General features: G+C 43.1%; 1 protein-coding gene across 24 annotated transcripts in view; it reads right to left on the reverse strand.

Moving 5' to 3' along the window:
* Positions 1-22,131, reverse strand: part of MAGI1 (membrane associated guanylate kinase, WW and PDZ domain containing 1) — a 477,919-nt gene that overhangs the window by 372,027 nt on the left and 83,761 nt on the right. Inside the window, exon 1 of one of the 24 annotated variants that reach the window (XM_060271316.1) lies at positions 19,000-19,127. The exons of the other annotated variants lie outside the window; for them this stretch is intronic. The gene's annotated coding sequence lies outside the window, so the exon portion shown is untranslated. Of the gene's footprint in view, positions 1-18,999; positions 19,128-22,131 lie in introns of those variants that run through there. 24 annotated transcript variants of the gene reach the window in all.

Below are 22,131 nucleotides of genomic sequence, written 5' to 3' on the forward strand. Positions count from 1 at the left end.
AAGAGCCTTTTGTCAGCATAAGGAGCACCACTAGACATCGCCCTTTCTTGTGGGGAATAAATTGATAATGGCTGTGGTAGGGCAATCAAATTTCTGCTCAAGAAATATATGAGAAAGCCTTTTGCTAGGGCATACATCCCATTCACACCTCCTTCTGCAGTGGAACTAATCAAGCCAGGAAGCTTCTAATTAAACTTACTTTCCTAGTTTTCTGAACCAATGTCGACTGGCCTGTTCCAACACTGGCAACCAGTTTGGATGAACTAGGAAACTATAGGTAATCAGAAGCTCGATTGCTTGATTGCTCGTGCCATAAACGGAGGAGAGATTGAGCTATCTGTGTGGGCAAGAGGCTCGTTGATATCTTGGCTTGTTAAGATGAGATATGATTGTCCCAACCAGGTCAATAAATGAATTTATCATCACCAGCTTCCTCCCCCCCCCCCAATGCCAATGCATACTCACATGTACACAAATATGTCGAAAGACATTTCCTTTCAATGATTCATTCAGGTTGACACCACACTAGATGAGATGAAGTTGAAAAATCTTAATTAGGAAAGGTGTCATGGCTTGACACTGGTTGTTGTGGAGATAATCCAGCAGCTGAGCTTTTCAATAGCAGCACTAGACTCTCTGGCAGCTTTAAGCACAGCTCAAGCTGCTTAGAGAGAAAAATTCTACTGTATGAACTGTTTCACAAAGTTCATAATAATAAACCACACCTGTCCTTCTAGGTCAGATGCAGTGGACTGGAATAAATAAAACAGATGCCATTAAATGATGGGTATTGCCATTTGGGGGAAATTGTTCACTGCAGTTTTCTGTACCCATGGCAAATTAGCTCAGATATTTACAAAAGAGTACCCAGGCATGATGAATGGGGGAGAAAGCAACACATCTTCGTCTTATCCTCCAAGGTAAGATTCTCAAAGAGTGAGACAGAAGCTTCTGCGTGATTCCTACTGCCAATACAATTTCCTGACCGGGCCAGGAAAGAATAATCCAACTTAGAAACAATGGGAACTTCCACATACCAGATCAGACTACTCGTTCATCCAGCTCAGTATTGCCTACTCTGAGCTGCTGCTGGACTACAATTCCCATCAGCCACAGCTACCCTGGCCAATAGTCAGGAATTATGGGAGTTGCAGTCCAACAACATCTGGAAGACACCACATTGGCTACCCACGGTTCTACTTTGGCAGGATCACAGACAGCAAAAATCCTGTAATACCACCTGCTATCTAAATCTTCCAACGAGAGATATCAGGGATTGAACCAGGGGCTCTCGTTATGTTCTGCTCCCCAACTACAGTTTGTCCTCAATTTACAGTGCAATTCTATGCATGCCTACTTAGAAGCCCCCTTATACATGAGTTAAGCATATATAAGATTTCAGCCTTATTATTTGCCCTTGATCCAAAATGTGCACATCTACAGGTCTACCAGCTATTAAGGAGCCAGTACTAGAAGACGTTTCAAAGTACCGTAGTTTTCAGGGGCAGCCCCCACACTCAACACATTGAGCTGTCAAGTCTGGAACTGAAGAACTCTGGCAGGAGCACAGGCATGAATGTCACTTTTTCTGGTGGCAAAGCACATGGAGGAGAATTGGAAATCACTTCTCAGAGAACTCCTGAGCTCTTCCAAACCTTGCCAATCTGTTTCTACCCAAAAAGCCCAGTCAAGTTCCATTAGGAAGCATCTAATTGCATACCACTGGCAAGATACAGCCATTTAAAAATAAAAAATAAAACACTAAGTCCATCATGCCACAGCTATGGCTTATGTTATCCATTCTCCACATTAAATACACCTCTTCCTGGAAGAAAAAAGCTATTTTGCTTCTGTAGAATATGCCAGGCTTTTTATCGCAACTGCAGACAGCAACCCATAACGTTGACGAATGCCTACAATGATCAGTAAAACACTTATTGGCATAGTGGTCCTTGGTGCTTAATTCCTAACATGCTGACGGAGCACCCTGATAAATAAAATTTCTCCTCTTGCACTTCTGAGTAGCAATTATGCGCATATATGAGCAAGCGCTCTTGGTCTTCAGGGCAACATGGACTGTACTGTAGCTCCTTCATGAGGAAGTGGCTGCCCACTGGAAGTTAAAATCACCTCCTTCCCAGGAGGAGTGGCCAGCGAAAGTATGGGGCTGCACTGTCGGAACACCTGATGTATAAACAGAGTCCTTAATGGTTCATCAAAAACTGATCTTTTTTTTTTTACTTGATATGGTGTAAGTTTGTCTCCTATGCTAACTCAACAGAACAGCCCACTAAACCCCCTGCTCTACAGAAAAGTATATGGAGAGGTTTTATTGAGAACTGAATGGACCGACCTTTTTCTTCTCATAAGGTAAAAGTAAAGGACCCTTGGATGGTTAAGTCCAGTCAAAGGCGACTATGGGGTTGTGGCGCTCATTTCGCTTTCAGGCTGAAGGAGCCGACGTTTGTCCATAGACAGCTTTCCAAGTCATGTGGCCAGCATGACAAAACTGCTTCTGGTACAACAGAACACTGTGACGAAAACCAGAGCGCACGGAAACGCCATTTACCTTCCCGCCACAGCAGTACATATTTATCTACTTGAACAAGCATGCTTTCGAACTGCTAGGTTGGCAGAAGCTAGGACAGAGCAATGGGAGCTCACTCTGTCGCGGGGATTCAAACTGCCAACCTTCTGATCAGCAAGCCCAAGAGGCTCAGTGGTTTAGACCACAGCACCACCCGCTTCCCTCCTCTTCTCATATGTGACAATTGAATGTGGCATTTTATTTTCAGTAGTTTCCTGTTTTTTCACTACCCCTCCTCTGTATCTGTGTTTCATTTTTCTACTTTCACATTTATTTTTATTCGCCATGACCATCATTTTAATTGTATTCTGTATGTGTTTATGCCTATAAACTTCTAATTTTTTTTTAAAAAAGTGAACCCCAAGTCCACATTGCCACAGACCAGGAATGGCCGTGATGTCTCTTTTCATGCACCCTCATGCAACAGCGCACTCAACACAGATTTCCATGCGGCAATGTAACACTACAGTGAAACACTACAGTGCACAATCCACGTGCAAGCCAGTTGGTCACGTGGCAATTACACATGTGAGCTTTTCGCTATATGCATGCATGTGGAAAGACAAGTGGTAGCACATGCGTACAGTAGTGGCCTGTTACCTGTGACACAAAAGGCAGCCATAACTGGATACTGTCACAGTGGCAATTAAAGGAGGTACCAGAGCGAGTCAGGTCACCATGTAGTCCATTGTTTGAGCAGGGTACCAAACTGGCTGCCTGGATATGTTATGCAAGTTTATATGCGATCACCATGTCCTATATGTTATCCAGCTACACAGGATAAAATCACTGTAAGTGACAGGCTGGTGGGGAGATTTCCCAATTCCTGGCCATGTGAAACTTGTCCACACTGTGACAAATGACTAGGGAGATCTTTTATCATGCCCAGTTTTTGTTTTAATTGTACAGGCAACTCCCAATTCATGCGGGGGTTACGTTCCAAGGCACCATGCGTTTACATGAAATCCTGTATATTTGAAACACCATTGGAAAAGCCTGCAAATGCCCTTTAAACCTCTGGAAACCCTTTAAAAAATCAGCAGCACTTACCAGATGCCAAACTCTGTCAAATTCCTCTGCAGTCGCTCCTGCCGAACCTCCTTGCTCAAACTTCAACTCTCCACTGGCCTCAACGTCAGTGCAAGGGTTCCTGGGATTGCACTTGCAAAGGTTTGTGGGATTGCTAGGCTGCTGGGTTTGCCAATGATTAACCTGTTTGGTACATGTTTCTTCCCTGCACCAAGCATTCCCGCCCCCCTCTTTTAAATCATCTTCTGCAAACAAACGTTTATACCCAGCAGAAAACTGTTTAATTGGTGGTGAGTCAGCTACATCATCAGCACACCAGAGACAGACAAACTGGAATTCATTCTTTTGAGTTTGCAAACCTTTTTTATGCAAGAGGGAAGGAAGTATTCATATCGAGGGGGGAGGTGTGTGCAAAGTGGTATTTTGCTTCTTTGTGGGAAAACATTTCTATGCTATTGGAAACTATACAAAAAGTTTATTCTCCATGCTCTGATTCTGCAAGTCACCTCAATGTCATTGTATCTACAAGCTTTGCAAAACTGAAAATGCTTCTTCAGGCTGGACAAATTGTGAGGTGTTGGTGGGGTTTTTTTTTAGCATATACTAGAAGAACAAATTAGTTTTCTTGCTGTTCCCATTTCTCATCAATTGTTACAAAGGGCAGACCAGCATTCTGCTTATGTTGCTGAAATTTCCCCTAATTTCTTTATAGGCCTTGGACAATGTTATCCATTAAGTATGGTGCTCCTTAAAAAAAAAAACAACGCCACTGTGAAAAACTTTTTCATGATGGAAGACACATGGAACCCAAGGTGTAGCTTGGGCTAAAATACCCAGTTTTAGAGAACCGAACAGCACACTGTTCACACAGTGTTTGAAAAAGAAAGCACCCAGGAATTTTAGTATCTAAAATAAAAGAGATTCCAGTTCTGTCTTATGCTCGCACAGAGTTATTTTAAAGGGGGATAGGATGGAGAGATGGGGACATTATTGTAATGGATACCTGGCAATCTGTTGAGCTTAAGGATTTCCCAGTTTCCATTGCAATAACGTCCACTTCTGATTCTCATTCACATGAATTACCGTAGAAGAAGGCATCCTATAGAACTGGAGGGTAGAATCCTATTGGTGCCCTTGTGGTCGCAGAAGAATCCAGCAGAGGAATCAATGCAAGAGACAGGGAGGGGATGTTTGCCAGTTCCATCTCCCGCTTTAGCCCCCCCCCCCTTTAAAATCAGCTCTAGAACAGGGTGGACAGTGGTGTGGCAGTCATTAGTTGGGCTTGATGGAAGCGGTTCCTGGCTATGGCAATTTAGAATGCTATTCCTCTCTTCACTGTCTGCAGCCCCTGACTCTATACAGGGTTTCCAAAATTTCAGACATGCAAACCACATGTAAAACACATGCATTTTATCAAGTACTATCACTTGATGTTGCTACAGGCAAGCATTTCTATCACCCTCGTCTATCTTTCAGAATAAATAAATGCAGAAAGATTCCATTTGTATAATGGTTCTACCATGGGCTTGAAACACTTCTATGTGCACCTCAGCCACTGTGATGTAGTGAGAAATCAACAGTGTCATTAGACAAGTCCCATAACCCCTTGAATACTGGCTGCTTTAGCTGGGATTGGTGAAAGCAGGAGTTGGTAATGTCTGGAAGGGACCACATTGGCTATTCCAGTGTAGACTGTTGGATTTTTTGCTGGGGAGACCTCGATTTGAACCTATACTCTGCCAAGAAAATCATTAGATGACCTTGGGGCACTCAATCTCTGCATCAAGGATGGGGAACCTGTGACACTGTAAATCCCATCATCCCCAGCCAACATGCCTGGTGCTATGAGATGATGGGAATTCTAGTCTTGCAGCATGTGGAAGACACCAAGTTTCCCACCCCTGCTCTGCATCATAACTTTGTTGTACAACTAGGAGACATGGGGCAATTTCTTGTAGAAAGACTAATCTTACAAAGTTCCAAAAAGTAGCTTCAACTTGAGTCTCCCTCATTCAGCTTGAGGATCCAGCAAGAGGTAGTGATAGCCAAAAAGTTGGGTGGCATTGAAGCAGGACTGCACAAATTCATCGAAGATAAGGTTACCCATGGCTACTATTATAGAGCCATGATGGCTATGTTCTTACCTTAAATTTATCAGTTACCACATAATATAAATTTTCTACATTTCCCTAAAATGAGCTGCCAAGGGGAACTGGTCAGCAAACAGCTCATTTATTGATTCTCCATTTCTCTTCTCAATACGTACGGCAAATAAGACACAGTGTCCTTCCCCAGAACTTTATCCTCCTTGTCCTCATAGCCAAATTTTGGAAGGTGCCAGGATTGACCTGGCAACCACTTATTTTGCAGCCGTGGATAGGATGCAAAATTATACCTCTGTCCACAACGGACATATTTACAGTGGTCAAAGAAATATGGCAAGAGGAAACAGATACAAAAAGCTCTCATGCCATTAAATGTAATCACTAAGCTATTAGCTTATTTGAAGAAGAGATGAAAGGATAATGGGCTGGCTTTGTGCAAGTCTCAATTGCATTGAAACACACCATATTTGTTTTTGTTTTAAGGACAGAACCCTTGCTAAATATGGAAATCTTTGCTTTATTTCATCCTGCGCAGGTGGGATTAGTAAGAGATTTGATGGTGTTTGTTGTGATCTTTGATTTCCAGCACAACAGTCCCTCTACAACCAAGCTGTTGTGCCTATTACTTCTGCCCAAAGAAACAAGCTCTTCAGTTTGGTACAACCTCTTAAGAGGAAATCTATTTACACATTTCAGTTGTACATAAAAGGCAGGCCTCTTCTGAACATGAAGCTTCCATTTACCCATCATGGTTGCTTAGAGGGTATTCCATTAGTAGAGCAAGCAGGATCTGGTTTGTATGGATGGGAGTGGCTTCAAAGCATTAGTAGGATTTGTAGGATGCTACTGGTGCCCTAGAGATCTAACACATACACAGGAGTTCGAACCAACTAACCCTACTTATTTCTTTAAAAAAAAAAAAAGTAGGAGGAGATCACCGTTCTCCCTCATTCACACATACACAGAGACTTTCACAACTCTAACATTTATTCTGGCTTATTTTGCATGAATTATCTTGCATTCCCTTACCACTCACTATCAGTCCACCCACTGATGATTGTGTCTATCAAACAATTGTGTCAGTGTATAGAAGCATGTTATGGACCTGGTGTTTCAGAAATACAGCACTGCTAGCAGGATCCTGTTTTGCTTCCATTTCTAGTTTAAACAGGAAAAAAGAGATCATATCCCAAGTGCAAATCCCCACCTTCACCGCCAATATACACAAACCAATTTGCTACTATGTTCAGAATTTACAACCACAGAACTGATAAGAAACATAATTTTTAAAAAATTTGACAATAATATCTTTCAATGCAAAAAATAATATTTAAAAAGTTCAGATTCTCATACCACTTTTACAGATCACCTTCCTAATACACCAGAATGTTGAACTCGATTGCAAACAAAACAATCCACCTCAAGGTTTTGTCCCAATGACTTAAAAAAATAATGAGGCGAGAGGATTATTAACTATTCCAATCATTCCTTACAGCAGTTATAATGAAGTCTAGCCTTTCTTGGATTTCACTGCAGCCTTGGCAGCCTGCCACTATGCTCAGCCGCCAACAGGAGAGGCAAAACGGCTACCAGTTTCACAGAATGTGGCTAAGGAACAGTGCCAAATGCAAGCGTCCAAAAATCATGAGTCAGCCAACATATATCATAAACTGATTTCTTTTTAAGTGTGAAGTGAGATGAAAACATGGGGGGGGGGGAATTTCCTCCTTTTCATGTGTGTTTGAGCTTTCAATGAAGACACAGGTGACAGCAAATCTCATTTCAGCTGAAGTTACTATTAATCGTTTCTTTACTCCTTTGTAATGTCCTCAGGGACGCGGGTGGCGCTGTGGGTTAAACCACAGAGCCTAGGGCTTGCTGATCAGAAGGTCGGCGGTTCGAATCCCCACGACGGGGTGAGCTCCCGTTGCTCGGTCCCAGCTCCTGCCAACCTAGCAGTTCGAAAGCACGTCAAAGTGCAAGTATATAAATAGGCACCGCTACAGCAGGAAGATAAACGGCATTTCCGTGCGCTGCTCTGGTTGGCCAGAAGCGGCTTTGTCATGCTGGCCACATGATCTGGAAGCTGTACGCCGGCTCCCTCGGCCAATAATGCGAGATGAGCGCCGCAACCCCAGAGTCGGTCACGACTGGACCTTATGGTCAGGGGTCCCTTTACCTTTTAATGTCCTCAGTAGGACTCTAGCTCTTTCCAAGCACTGACAATTATATGACCCTTGATTCTTACAGAGAGCCCTGCTCTATGCTTTGAAGCCTCAAAAGTCAGGGCTCAAAAGCAACTTGCAAAGGATTTCACAGGCTGATCAGCAGCCCCTGCAAACCCTTTTGGGGGACCAGCTGCAACTTTTCTTGCCCCACACCCGATTGCATATAGTGCATCTAGTATAGGGCAGCTGGGCTTGCATGGGTCACAATAGCCTGGCAGGCCACATGGGTAGACCTGGTTGGCCCAGTAATATAAGAAGTGCTCCACCTGGCTCAGTATGGTCAACTGCTCTCCAGGGTTTCTTTCTTAGCCGTACCTGGAGATGCGAGGGATTAAATATGGGATATTATCCATACAAAACAGAGGCTTTACCGCTGAGCTATGACTCTTCCCCTGCCAGACTATTTGAAGAGTTTTTGCCCATCTCCTTGCTCCAGTCTGAACAGATGAGGAGCTAGCTAGCCAAGTTTTACTAATTTGTTCACTCCATTTATATACTGCCTTTCTGCCCAAGAAATCCAAGTGGTTTGCATTTTATAATAATGTTTGTCAATCTCTGAGAAAACAATAGGAAAAGGAGAATAGGCAATGCAGATAACGGGCGCACACAGCAAAACTACAGGTGTCACATGACAGCAAGGAGTGGTCACTGCAGAAAACTGTTCGGAGTGGAGAATCTAAACGGCAGTTGTCCACAGTCAAAATGGTAGAAGGGTCCTCTTTGGCACATCTTCATATGCAGCCAATAACTAAAATCAACACACACTAAAGGGGGGGGGGATTCAATGCCACACTACGACAAAAGTTCAGCCTGCTAGATGGAATGATACCCCGTCTCCCACCCCATAATTTATGTAGTTCTGCCACTACCTATCAGTTAATGAAAGAGCAAGGCTCTTAATACCTGTGAAAAATGAATCACATCCGGTTAGAGATCCCTTCCCATGGAGGCGCAGGTTGCAGCAACAGCCAAGGCGACATTTTTCTATCTTCGCCGTATCAAGCAGTTGGTCCCTTACCTCTCCCGCCCCAACCTGGCCACAGTGATCCTTTTCCCAGCAACTTGTATTCAGAGGCACCAACACGGGCCCAAGGAAAGTATGTACATCCCTAGTTTTAAACAGTACGCTGCACTGCAGCCAACTATCTCATTGTCTTTAGCACCACCTTATCCAAGAAATCTGTCTCTCCTTTTTATTTTAATAGTTAATATTTTTATGAACTTAAATGTTGTGTTCCTTATATAAGCATGCACAATAAATCATTAGTGGCATTTTCCCCTGCCAAGTTAACTGCTCAGTTAAAAAAAAAAAACTCACATAAAACTGGAGCATGATAGTGATCTGCTAATGTACTAATTAATAAAAACTCCTCTCAATCATCAATTATGAACTCCCACGGACTTTTTTTTTGTTAAGCATTATTCATGCTGGCATACCCTCATTGACATCCAGTTTTCAAACTGTTGAACGAACTTGGTTTTAACCCTCCTCTCTTCACTACCCACGATGTTTGTTTTTAAGTTTTTAAGTACCGTAATTTAAATATTTTGTACTACCTTTCATACAGCATCCCAAAGCTGTGCACAACTGGTGGGGGAGAGAATCCACTGAATAAAATAAAATATTTTATTTTATTTTATAAACAGGGAAATCTCCAAAGAATAAAATACCTTAGTGTCAAGGCTTCAGGGAATCAGATCCCTCCCACAGTGGCAGCCAAGACGTAGAAAAACAAGAAGAGTCCTTTATTCAATATTTACAGAGAGAGAGAGAGATGTAGAAATGCTGTCTCTCTTAAATAATGGCATTGCTCTAAGTAAAGTCCCACCCCCTCCGTCTCTTCTATGTCATCCCTGCACTGGCTAATCTGTGCTTTCTGCCTCTGAGCTTTCTATTCTGCTACTCTCAAAGCACGCCGTGTCCTGGGAGAGGGGGGTCAGGAATGCTGTCTAAAGACACTGAGTCTGTCGACTGTCTCTCCCCTGATGCTGCTTCTTCCTGCTCTTGATCTCCACCCAATATTTCCCAGCTTCTCCCCTCTGCGGCCTCTGAACTATGTCCTTCTGCAAACCACTGTTCTAAATCTATACTGTCTCCTCCTTCTCTGGGAAGTGCAGGGTGGGGGGTGGGGCTTAGACTCCACCATTCCTTCTCCAATGTTCAGTCCCTGACACTTGGCAATCCTGAGCAAATTAATATGCCACCTCCAGAATTAAAAAACCAGCAATCACCTGGCAGAAGGTGCTGAAACACCATAGCACCTACATCTCTGAATTACAGGGGAGGTGATTCCATAGAGAGGGTGCCACCACGGAGGAGCCCCTCTTACTGCCCACAGATGTCTCTTGAACCAGTGAATCATACAAGATGCCAATCCAACCAAAGCCTATGGGAAGTAGGACAATCACAGAATCGGTATCCAATGACGCTGTTCCACTTGCACAGCATATTTCCACCTGTGCAATGGAACTCTCCCCTGCAGCCCCTCAAGTATCCTCAAAATCTGCTCCACAGTATTGGGGGCTCCTCCAGAGCAGACTTTGGAGGCACACAGGGAGAAGAGGGGAGAGGGAGAGGAAGTCCCACTGCAAAAGCAGAAGTCCACCTGTGCTGCACTGTACACTTAAAAATAAGCTAAGTTGGGTATTTTTCAATAGAGGTTGGATGGCCATCTGTCATGGATGCTTTAGGTGAGGTTCCTGCATTGCAGGGGGTTGGACTAGATGACCACAGGGACCCCTTCCGACTCTATGATTCTGTGAGTACTGAGGTAAGACTGTAAAATTTCTTGTTGCAATTCCTGCTTTTGCAGTTCCTGGTCCTGGAAGTTCTTTGTTTTAACTCCTGGACAGCTCATAGCAAGACAAGAGTAGCAGCAAAAAGAGTGCCGGGACTGGCAAGTTCCTCAAAAAGTAGAATAACCTTGCTTAACAAAAGGGGGGGGGACTCACTCAGCTTTCAGACCAGGCAGAAGACTCCAGCCTACACATACCTTAGACACATTAACCACGATTTCAGTCACAGGCACATTCTGGTATATCTCCTTTCATGCCTCCGCTCCCTTGCCTGGCGCCACTTCCATCAGTATGGATAACTTGCAGTTATTAGGAGGCATTAGGAGCGCGGGAAGAGGAGAGGCACTAGAGACATCCAGAGGGAGGGTTTGGAGAAACCCGTCAAGAGGGAGTGGAGCGGTATTAGGAAGGACTTTGAAGAACGAACATCTCCGACTCAGAACCGCCCCCAGGTTCCACTGTTAATGGCTGTAAAACATGCACATAAACAGCTGAAAACCAGGGGATTCAGATGTCAGCAGACACCCATGATTTAATGCAAATAAAAAGCTTATGGTGTCTTAATTCTCCGGCAGAAGGGGAGAAAAATAAATCTGCCTGCATCAATGATCTCAGACGCTTCTGACATCTCACACAGGATATTATCATCCCTGCAGACTGATATTAAAAAGAAACAAAGTTCTCCTCAGTAAGATGTTCACAGAAGGCTCAAGTTAAGTTAAGTGTAATACATGCCAGAGATAGCAAGAACTCGGGTTTTTCTCACCGATGGTCTGCGGCCTCAGTCTAGAGCTACTTATGTACACAAGTTTTATGAGACCAACGGATTCAGAACAGGCCAGACAGCTCCTAGCCATCAGGTAACTGTAGATGACGATCACTCATACTGACTAGGACAAAACAGGAGCAATGCAGCACAGCTAGAAAGAGTGACTACTGTGGGGACCCACAAATACCAATGTCATTTGAAAACATCGTAGTCTAGGCTTCCTTAACCTACTACCCTTCAAGTGTTACTTGACTACAACTCCCATCAGCCCCAGCCAGAAGGGGCAGGAGTCAGAGCTGATGGGAGATGTAGTCCAGCAACATCTAAACAGCAGCAAATTGGGATTGGGTGGGATGAAGATTTAGGGCCTCACAAAGATAAGCTATCAGTATTCACTTCCAGCATTGGCCAGCCAGATACGGAACTTCTGGGAAGCTTACAACCCAAGCAGCTTGTCATCAGCTCCAGCATCTGCTTTCCTGCTTGCAAACATGGAGGCTCCGATTAACTACCACGGTCAGCAGGCAAATCTTCAGAGCAGCCGTTACCGCAGATATTAGAGCAAGCAGCGAATTCTAATTAATATCACCCACAATTCTTGCCAGAGACTCCTCCAGGAGAGGAGATTGGCTCTAAATGAAGTGCACAAGAAGCTGACAACATAGGAAACGGAGCTATGATTCAGGAACTGGCAACAGAGCTAAGAAAGTCGCATAAAACAGGAAACATCGAAGGACTTGATTCACCCCTACTCTTCTGATTGATCTCAGGAATGTTAGCACTAACTGTTTTGGATTAGTCAGTATTAGACTGTTTTCTGGATATATAGCCTCTACTGGCAGTGGGTGTTGTGAACACTGTGAGACCTAAGCAACATAGATGCACGATTCACTGTAATCCTTATCCTCGTGTACTTTTTCAGAGTACTATACTAGAGCGCCAGGCTCCACAAAAACATGAACTTAGCCCGCCCCAAAGGGCTTACACGATAAGAGCGGAGATCTAGATTTCTTTATCGCCGCTTCCTCACAATGCAAGCTAAAGTCTGCACGCTTAAAATGATGGTCACGAACGTAGTTGAAAGGAATAGGAAAGCTTATGCCAAAACCAGCTGAACTGGACTGAAACATCTAGGCAGAGCCCCTGAATCACTAGCGGCAAAGAGGGAGCTGCTTTCTTACAGCAACTGCAGCCTTTAAGACGCACCTGAAGTGGTATTAAAAACAAATGGATAAATGATGGCTTTCCTGGAGAGTTGATGAGCTATAATGGCAATACAGTGGTGCCTCGCTTAACGAATGCCCTGCTTAACGAAATTTCCGCTTAACGAAAGGATTTTTCAAGCGGAGGTTGCCTCGCTAGACGAATTCATTTTATGAAAAATTCGTCTAGCGAATTGCGGTTTCCCATAGGAATGCATTGAAATTCAATTAATGCGTTCCTATGGGCAAAAAAAAAATCAATGCATTCCTATGGGATTCGCTAGACGAATTTTTCGTTATAAGAAAAGACCCGTGGAACAAATTAAATTCGTCTAGCGAGGCACCACTGTATAGGATGCTCGCTTTACTTCCAACTCGTTTGTTCTCTACATAACATTTTGAAAGCAGTTTTTAAACACAAGTTTTTTTAAAAAAACAAACAAACATCAAACATCAAGACAGAGATGAGTCTGAATGGTGAAGAGTCATGGGTGTCGCCTGTCGTGCTGTGACAAGCTCCTCTCCCATCTCCCAGAACCAGAAGAGGGCTGAAACGAGCAAAGCAGTGACTGGCTGCATGCAGAGACTAGTTTCTTTACACTCACACACTCCTTTATCAAGGTGAGTAAGAAGAATTACAAGAGATGAAGGACACATTTCAGCCAGGCAAAAGCACTCAAGAGGATACAAAGCAAAGCAGGTGAGGGATGTGGCTTGGGGAAAGTCCTGGGATCCAGGTAGAGAAGTCTGGAGTATTGGTCCCCAAGCCTGAGGCTTCCCATCCCTTGCCTAGAATTAAACAAGTCAAGAATGTGAATTTATTCGGGGTTGTTGTTTTTAAAGTAAGAATTATTACAATCGAAATGCAGCTTTTTAAAGCTCGATCCTAGGGCCATAGCAGCATATCTTAAATACCTTCTCTGTTATCCTCCTTATAAATGTGCCAGGAAGATTCATTTACAAACACAAAAGAGCAGAATTCAAATATTAAATTCAAAGGCTATTGAAAAGTAAAAGCTTTTAAGTTCTCTCCTGAAGGGCATGGCTGGCTAGAGATTATTCCCTTCCTCACTCATGAGATTTAAAATCCCAAAGGTCTTCACTTAATGCTGCTGTAAAGGATATCGTTGTTTAACACGAAGAGTGTGTCCTTTGCACACCTGTCATACCCGCTTTATCACTCCCCTTCAGGAGTCTCAAAGCGGCTAACAATCTCCTTTCCCTTCCTCCCCCACAACAGACACCCTGTGAGGTGGGTGGGGCTGAGAGACTTCAGAGAAGTGTGACTAGCCCAAGGTCACCCAGCAGCTGCATGTGGAGGAGCGGAGCCGCGAACCCGGTTCCCCAGATTACGAGTCTACTGCTCTTAACTACTACACCACACTGGCACTCCTCTCCTAGAGTACATCAGCTCTAGGTTTCTTGAAGGCCACCACGATCTAAACAACCATGCAGATAGTTGCACAAGGCCTCCTGGGGTTTCTCGGATGAAACAGATCCAATGTGCCCTTATCCCTACAAATGGGAAACTGCTTTTGAAGCCAAAGGAACTTTCAAAAACAGTGGGTGATACGGGGAGTTAAGTCAGTAATAAAGAGCACTTGGGTAAGATTAATGGTTTTTCACCACAAAATTCCCCTTATGAATGCTTTATCTAAATTTTATGCAGTTTCAGAGTGCCAAGTCTGCAGCTTAGAACCAAAATCAAAAAGGAATAAATTAGCTCCTTAATATGCCATCAAGATTACTGCCAAATTACCCTCACAATTAATGTTAAATCATATTTACCATGCTGCTTGCATTTTTATATATGCATAACATTGTTTTGCCCTCCCCTTTTCTCCAGGATGGGGAAAATGGGGAGGGGGGGTATAGCTCTGTGGTAGAACATCTGCTTTGCATTCAAATGATCGTGGTTCATACCCCAGCATGTGACTCTGTATAAGACAGCTTTCTTACTCAGTATAAGCTTATGAGGCAAACGAGCAGAAAGCTTACAGTGATTTGGTAATTTTCTAGTTACAGATATGAAGAATGAGCAGGTTTTGGGGTCAGGGGCGCACAAGAATAAGCAGGGAAATGTAGAGCCCACAGAACAGTATCACCCTATAATATCTGGGAACTACATGTGGAACGACTTTTAATAAATAAAAATATGCATTGCCTTCCCCTAGCCTCTTAGCTACTCTGTCAATTAAGGCAAAACTGGCTTTTGACAGATAGGTAGCAAAATCTAATAGTAGTGATTATTTCCTCCAGCAATAACAAGCACACTGAGCTTAAAGATGGGTATTGTATGTCAAACTACAGCAGCATCCATTTCAAATTATTTCACTCATCAAATGTACATGCACCCCCAGGAAAATCTGCATTACATTTAAATAAATGTGTTCTGGTTTGGATGGGATGATGCCCTTAACAGTACACTCAGCCAATTCTCTTTCCAGAATCCACCGGGGTTAGAAACTTGTGGAAGGAACTATCGTCCGTATGAAATCCACCCATGTATGGATGAATACCCAGAAGGCTCCAAGAGTGTCTGGGCACAACGGTTTGGCATAGCCCAAGAGACCTGGTGAACACGGCGCTCAAGTCAAAAGCCCACTATCCAATGCTATGTTGTTGTGGGGCTTCTCACTTCCACGGTCCAGGCTATGCGTTTTAAGTACCAGATCTGAGGTTTGAAGACAGATCCCCTGAAATACGTGAGAATCAAATACATGGGATTAAGCACACCTGATATTTCCCCATCCCACCAAAAAATAAAATTAAAATGCCCTTGTTGTATGTGTCATTAGTGGAGTCAAGATCCCTTTTTAAAAAACAAAACAGAACGCCACCATCCTGTAATTCAGTGGTATTTCCCATCAGCATCACCCAGCACAAGCATTTCAGTCGTGATTGACGTCCTTTTAAGTGCATTACAAGTTCATCGGACACTTCGAAACATTCCCTAAATAGAACGTTGAGTGCATGAATGAATAATGGGTCAGATAATTAATAATAATAATAATAATAATAATAATTTATTTATTTATTTATACCCCACCTATCTGGCTTGGTTTCCCCAGCCACTCTCATTTTATGTACTTAGGTAAAGGGACCCCTGACCATTAGGACCGACTCTGGGGTTGCGGCATTCATCTCGCGTTATTGGCCGACATCTGTATTCTGCCTATCCTCGCAAGAGCTCTTCTGCACCCTGGTTTCCATTTTATCCTCACAACAGAACACTCCTGTGAGGTAGTTCAGGCTGAAAGACAGTGCCATTCTGTACTGCAGTGGCAATTGCAGTACAATGTGCAGCTGCTCATTGTGATGTAATAACCAATCCAACCCTCCAGGAAAAGAATAAATAAACCTGTAACTCAGGCTAACGCTTCATGCATCTGATGAAGCGGACTTCTAGTCCACGAAAACTTAAGCTATGATAAATTTGTTAGTGTTTAAAATGAGCAAGACTCATTTCTGCACAACTGCTGCCACCAGTACAAAGTAAAAGCTTATTCTGTTTCCTAATAGTCAGTACATGTCTCCCCACCTGATGAAAAGAAAGTCTTCAACAGACACAGGTTTTTTGGCCACCCCATCCCAGATCTTCATTGAACTGCACAGGCAAGAGCAGCTAGAAAATATACCCAATGAAACATCACCTACCCCTCAGATCTCAGTGGGCACCAAACACACACACACACACACACACACACTTGCAAGAATATCAGTGCAACCACAAAGGATTGAAACTTGAAATGAAGATTGTCTAGAGGTCCAGTTCTGCATCCACTATCAAATCTCGGCTTCACAAGATAATTTGTTTGGAGGGAAGCAAACTATTGTTTCCAGTTGGCATGCAACACTAAGGCAAGAATTGTGGTTTGTACCGGTAGTTCCTGCTAGGGGAGACATAGTATTGTGCCAAATTCACAGCAAACCATTACCTGTGTGTGTGTGAACGTAGCCTATAGGGGTTGAGGAGCTAAAAATTGGTCTGGTTCAAGGGAACTTCCTGGTGTTGTTGTTTTGTTGTTTGGTCGTTTAGTCGTGCCCGACTCTTTGTGACCCCATGGACCAGAGCACGCCAGGCACTCCTGTCTTCTACTGCCTCCCGCAGTTTGGTCAAACTCATGTTCGTAGCTTCGAGAACACTGTCCTACATAATTACTATACTTTAGTATCCATTGCTGCTTACAGCTTATCACACAGCATTTGCTTTTGGCAACCATGTATCTGTCTGCAAAAGGACGCACACCAAAAAGAAATTGCCACCATGAAAAGTAATCAGAAAAGTCTTAGCCAGTTAGCAATTGTCACATTATATCGAACCAATTTGGAAAGGAATGACATGTATCATTTCCCAACATTCTTCTGCAAGCTTGATGTTAATAGGTCAGACACGCATATAAGCAAGTGTGCATGCACGCGAAAGCTTATACCCAGAACAAACTCAGTTGGCCTCTAAGGTGCTACTGGACAATGGTTCAAGTTCATCAGTTTTAACTGGATTTTAATAAATGTGCAATTAATTTTTACCGCTTTGAAGTTTATTGTATTATCTTTCTTAGTGTGCTGTGCAAACCGCTATGCTGAATACTGATTTTTACAGGGTAGGGCAAGGGGCACGGGGGAAGAGTTTCTGGAATTAAGGGGGCTGTGGCCCAAAAAAGTTTGGGAACCACTGATCTAAAACACAGGCATCACTTTCACTGTCTCTCGGTCCTTCCCTCTTGCACATAAAATCTGCTAAAATATCTGGGCAGCTTTCTTTCTGCTGCTATGTAGAGTATGCTTCTGCTGCACTGCAAAGGAACAAAAAACTTTATTTTGATTTCTCTCCCCACCCCCCAAACGAGCTGAAGTTTCTCCAACAAATGCATTCCAATCCTACTTTGCTGGTAATAATAATAATAATTTATTATTTATACCCCGTACCTGGTTTCCCCAGCCACTCTGGTAAACAATGAAAACCTAAAATTCAACCAAACTTTAGAGATGTCTTTCTCAAAAGCCCACAAGCTATATAAACATGCAAAAGGTAAAATCTGTATATGTGGTATCCATTATAATTTATCTTTAGGGTCACAGGCTAGCCCTAGTTGGAAATTACTTTAGTTACCGGTAAGTTTGGAGATGCCAAGCAAACTGACAGTGAATGTTTGAAACATCACCAAGCCCAAAGGCAATTTAACAACAACAACAACAACAACAACAACAACAACAACAACAACAACGAGGTGGGGAGGACAAAAGGGTTTCCAGCACCATATAATTCCAGTCCTATTTACCCACAAAGTACCATATTACTTTAAAAAGAAAAAGGCATGGGAACATAACCTGCACAGCTAAAAAAAAAAAAAAGCTACTCAGTTCTGAAAGCAATGTTAAACCTAGTTTCCCTGAAGAGCAAAAGCATACCAGACCTCCACGGGATATGGCCTTCCAACACGATGAGCCCAGGCTTCCAAACCTTTTTCCGTAAGGTAAAAATAAGGTGCACTTTTTTAAAAAGGAAGCTGCTCCGTAACTACCATTGTACTGCCATCCTTCAAGTTGCACAAATGCACTGTGCACACTTAAAACCCGTACATCACAAAGCTTTGGAAGTGACCCTGAAGTGTAGAAATTGAGCTGTGTAAGTAATCTTTTAACACCCAAATGCCCAGCATCGTAACGATTGTGGGATTTAACATGCTCTATGTTGTCAGTCAGCGCTCCATTTACATGTTTAACAGGGAATAAATAAAGAAATAAAGAAATAAAGCTTGTTGCTGCCACAACTATGGCTAGGGGGTAAAAACCCTCAACTTTGCATGGTAACATTTAGCTTCATACAGTTAAGAAAACTGAGGCACGTTTTCTCCCCCTCTAAGAGAAATCACCTGGGCTAGCAGCTTTTATTTTTTGAAAGAAACAGGTGCGAGTGAGGCACATTGCCTGTGTGGGTGTGTTTGTTGTAAAACAAGAATTAAAAGTCCACAGCTTCTTAGAATGAAAACATTCAGTCAGAGTATTTTAGGCATGTTCTGAAGCCCATCTGCCTCACTGAAGAGGCTACCACCTGAGCACCAGCTCCTGGAGAAGTTAACTGGAAAAGTACACCCCAAATAAATACACACTGATATAGATATATATATAGAGAGAGAAAGAGCATACAAGATGGTTTCCTGACAAAAGAAGTCAGTGCAAGAGGCCTCAAACAATAAGCAAAGAGGAAGTTGGAATGGATTTCCACAAAAGGATTCACTTTGGAGAAGCCTGTGAAACTATAATAATAGGAGCTTCTTACCTGTTTCTTCTTCACCCTTAGGATCTAAAGTCAAAGCTTGCTGAAAAACTTTACTAAAAAACAAAAATGGTGTGTTCCCCTTGTTTCCTTTCTCCTTGAGGAGATTTCGAGCATGCCTAGAGCTGCCTTGCAACCCAGTTTCTCAAAAAGAAAAAAGGGGGGGCAAGTTTTAGCCATGCACAACAAGCAAAAAGGGTGTGTGCACTTGTCTCTATGCGCATGCAGCAGACTTCCCCGCAAACCCAGAAACACACATGCCGCCACAAAGCACTGATCAAAAGACAAGTGGTGATTAATGTTAAAAGAATAGTCTGCTGGGACTCCATCGTGTTTTACTGGTATTCCACACTTGTCCATTCCTGCCCAATTTTCAGAATTCTTGAAGAGTAGCAGTGATTTGATACAGTTCCACTGGAATTTCAAGTTGAACAAGGAAGAGTTGTCGGGGAGGCGGTGCTTCTCTCACACATAAAAAGGAAAGTGCAATGATTCATGTAGAGTCATGCACTTAGATGGGGAAGGGTGGACTTTTCCCCTTCAAAACAGTCTCCATTCAAATTGGTTATACTGAAGTTTTCATTTTGTTCTAAGCTTTTAAGACTCACTCACTACCTAGCAACAAACTTGAGGAATGAATATTATATAAAACCAATAGTCATTTGTATCGTTTTCCTCTTTCACCTCATATTTCATTTCATTCGGGCTACCTCCCTTAATTTACGCATCGGTTCCTGTGAAAAATCTCCAAGAGATTTAACAATAAAAACATCAACAACAATTTCCTATATTCATTTATTGTGTGTGTGTGTGTGTGTGTGTGTGTGTGTGTGTGTGTGTGTGTCCAATAAAGATGCAGAGAGCAAATGCACATTGCATGACAATATGCATTCAGTATTGAATTCTGGCACCTTTTTTGGGATGCTGCACACACAACCTCATCCAAATGTTGTCCCTGCCCAACACTATTTGTCAATCTAAAGCTGAAACGGTTATATATTTTTTTCTTATTGGGTTTTTTATTGGGTTTTATAAACAAGAATAATGTTACACAGACAAGTATACCAAGTTTTCTCATGTCATTTGTATATCACAAAAATGAACACAATTGGTTCCGGAAGTCTGTTCATAAACTGAAGCGTTCATAAACTGAAGCGAACTTTCCCATTGAAAGTAATGGAAAGTGGATTAATCCATTCCAGACGGGTCCGCGGAGTACTCAACCTGAAGCGTACTTAACCTGAAGCATGGGTGTAATTGGTTCCGGAAGTCTGTTCATAAACTGAAGCGTTCATAAACTGAAGCGAACTTTCCCATTGAAATTAATGGAAAGTGAATTAATCCATTCCAGATGGGTCTGCGGCGTTCGTAAACTGAAAATTCGTAAACCGAGGTGTTTGTAAACCGAGGTTCCACTGTAATAAATGTGGAAAAATATCTACAACATATGTTTCGTTATTACGTAGTGGTCAATGTATAGGTTCTTGGTTCATGAATCGGTTTAGTTTATACTCCATTATGTGTCGAGACACACTTCTCACACACCTGCTCTATACCTGTGTATACACAGAGAGCACTTTCTCCAGTCAGCTCCTACTGGGACTGACCTCTTGATGCATCAGGGCTCCACCACTGCCTCTCACTAGGTATGACGTGTGCATGAATGAAATAGGCAAAATAGGAATCAGCACAGTAACTTAAACCAGTGTTTCTCAACCTTTTTTGGGCCACGGCACACTTGTTCCGTGAAAAAAATCACGAGGCACACCACCATTAAAAAAGTTAAAAAAATTAACTCTGTGCCACCCTATATTATAATTATGACTGTAAGAAACACTTGCCAAATATTGCTTTCCGGCGGGTCAGTGTTGTGTATTGGCGGCCGCCAGGCTCGTTTGCACTGAGCTTTGGGAAAGAGGAGGAGAAATATTGCTTTCCGTCGGTTCAGTTGTGTTTATTGGCGGCCGCCAGGCACGTGACAATGCAAATCGCCCTTCTCATCGCCGCACGTCGCGGCACACCAGCCAGTGTCTCGCGGCACACTAGTGTGCCGCGGAACAGTGGTTGAGAAACGCTGACTTAAACGGATGTACCATTTTTTCCCCATGTATAAGACTTTTGGAATTTTGGGGGATTCCAAATTAAGAAAACACCCCCCTCAGCACTACCCATGTATAAGATGAGCCCCAATTTAAAACCTAATTCTTTGGTTAAAAAAAAAAACCTTGTCTCATACACGGAAAAACACGGTATATCCTCTGTATCTCAGTATAGCAACAGACCAGTTCCCAGCCTCTCCCTTTCAAAAGATTGACGGTGGCGTTTTGTTGTCTTTGGAAACACTAGCCGAGGGGAGGGTTTCCTCCATGTGAAGAAGACATGCCCAGCACCCACATCACGCACAGACAACGTGGATAGCACCTGCCATGTTAAGAGGACAAAAGGTGTGTACCACCGCAAAACACTATTGTCGAGAGCATACTGTGGGGGTGGGGGACAAACCTTGTGCATTTCAAAGACTCCACTTAAAAGGCAGCATGAAAAAAGGAAGGTCTGCAATAGGCACTAAAAAAGACCTGAACCTGCCCAATATGCAACAGGAGGGAGTTCATGAGGGTACTAGGTGCTATTCACACTAAAGGCCTGGATTCTACATTGCACAGAATCAAGAAGCTGTTGCGAGTGTATCTGCAGGACGCCCTTTCAGTGATCAGCTGGGATACGTGTGTTTACTTTAAGGTACCCTGTCCAAAGCTGTATAGTACTTTGTATACCCGTACCAGACCATGTGCCTTAAGGGAAGTTCAGCTGATGCCTTCATTATATACCTTTAGGTGCCAGGCGAAAACGTCCCTCTTCAACCAGGCCTTTGGCTGATTAACATCAGATACCCTTTTCAATGTGTTGGGGAGGGATTATTGGTTTATTCTTGTTCTCACTATGTATTTTGTGTTTTTTTAACTCGTATTTTTTGTGTTATGAACCACCCTGGGGTCTACAAATGAAGGTAAAGGTACCCCTGACAATCAGGTCCAGTCGTGTCCGACTCTGGGGTTGCGGCGCTCATCTCGCTCTATAGGCCGAGGGAGCCTGCGTTTGTCCGAAGACAGCTTCCAGGTCATGTGGCCAGCATGA

The sequence above is a fragment of the Zootoca vivipara genome, chromosome 2 (genome assembly GCF_963506605.1).
Source record: "Zootoca vivipara chromosome 2, rZooViv1.1, whole genome shotgun sequence".
In the NCBI taxonomy this organism is placed as follows: Eukaryota; Metazoa; Chordata; class Lepidosauria; order Squamata; family Lacertidae; genus Zootoca; species Zootoca vivipara.